We start from the raw sequence: 1,386 nt of genomic DNA, 5'->3' as shown, positions 1-1,386 counted from the left end.
GCAGGAATGAACTACGAGTCAGAAAACCATTTTGGACTTGTCTCTACCACTCACTGGTTTGTCATTTGGCCAAATCTCACCCATTTTCACTTTCCTTGTCTATGAAATGGATTAATTATTCCATCTGAAGCCAGAATGCAGAGTGATTGCAAGAATCAAATGAGTGATTCTTGAATCTGATGGATCATTAGAATCATACAGGAATCTTTAAAAAATATAGATCCCGGGACTCCAGCCCTGGATATTCTGATTCAGGAGATCTGCAGTAGCACCCACGAATGTGTTCTTATAATAGTCTCCGGGAAATTGTGATGATCAGCCTGGATTTGTTAATCTTAAAACAGCTTGAGAAAATGGTCCATAATTGGCACAGCCTGGTGTGAAATACATTATGACCCAAGGGACAGAGTCAGAACAATCTCTTCTGCGTGATGTTTCTAGGCAGAAACTGCTTTCTCCTCCAAGATCATTTAGGGGGATTATCTAAGGGATAGTGGGGGAGAACAGCCACCCATTCTAGGCCATGAATTTGAATGTGTGTGTGTGAGTCTGCGTGTGCATGTGTCAGTGTGTAAATGTGTGCATGAGTATATGTGAGTGTGTGAGTGTGCATGTGTGTATAAACATGTTTATGTAAGTGTAAATGTGTAACTGTGAATTTGTGTAGCATGAGTGTGTGCATGTGTGTGAGCATGTTTTTTTATATGTGAATGAGTATGTGTGTTTAAGTGTGTGCATCTAGGTGAGTGTGTGTATAGGGAGTGGGCAACGACACATTGCAGGACTCACTTCTGTCCAAGGCTGAAGAAGCTTGACTATGTCCTGGGTTTAAAGAGACAAAGTATTGTGATACTGGTGGTGCCCCTACTGTACACCAGGCATTTTAGACTTACTGCATGTAATTTCTCAAACAACCATGTGGTGTGGGTATTATGATCTCCATCTTATAGAACAAGAAGTTGAAACAGAGTTTTCTTTTGTCTGAAGTCAGACAGATAGGAGGTGGTAGAGCTGGGATTCAAATTGAGTTCATAGTTTTTGATTTGGAGAACTTCTTGAGTGACGAAGCTTCTTGAGTGACAAAGCTTCTGACGGTATCTGAATGGCCAGAAAGTGTTAATAGGAAAGACTTAACATCACCACTTGGATCACTAAACAAAGGATTTGCTTCTTTCTGCTCTTACATTATTTGCCTTTGCCTTGGTCTAATGTTGGCTGTCTTGGGTATTAAATAATAATGGGGTATTGTCAAATCAGGCTGATATTTTAGCCTGGCTAATGATAGGAGTAGTAGTAGCAGCAGTAAAAGCTGTATTATCGTGTTATCTGCAGTTTCCTGCTGGCATTAATTTATGGACCAGGCACCATATTGGAAGACTATCACTG

This window comes from Lipotes vexillifer, unplaced genomic scaffold (assembly GCF_000442215.2).
Source record: "Lipotes vexillifer unplaced genomic scaffold, Lipotes_vexillifer_v1.1 scaffold3, whole genome shotgun sequence".
In the NCBI taxonomy this organism is placed as follows: Eukaryota; Metazoa; Chordata; class Mammalia; order Artiodactyla; family Lipotidae; genus Lipotes; species Lipotes vexillifer.
Note: the sequence above shows the minus strand (reverse complement) of the source record.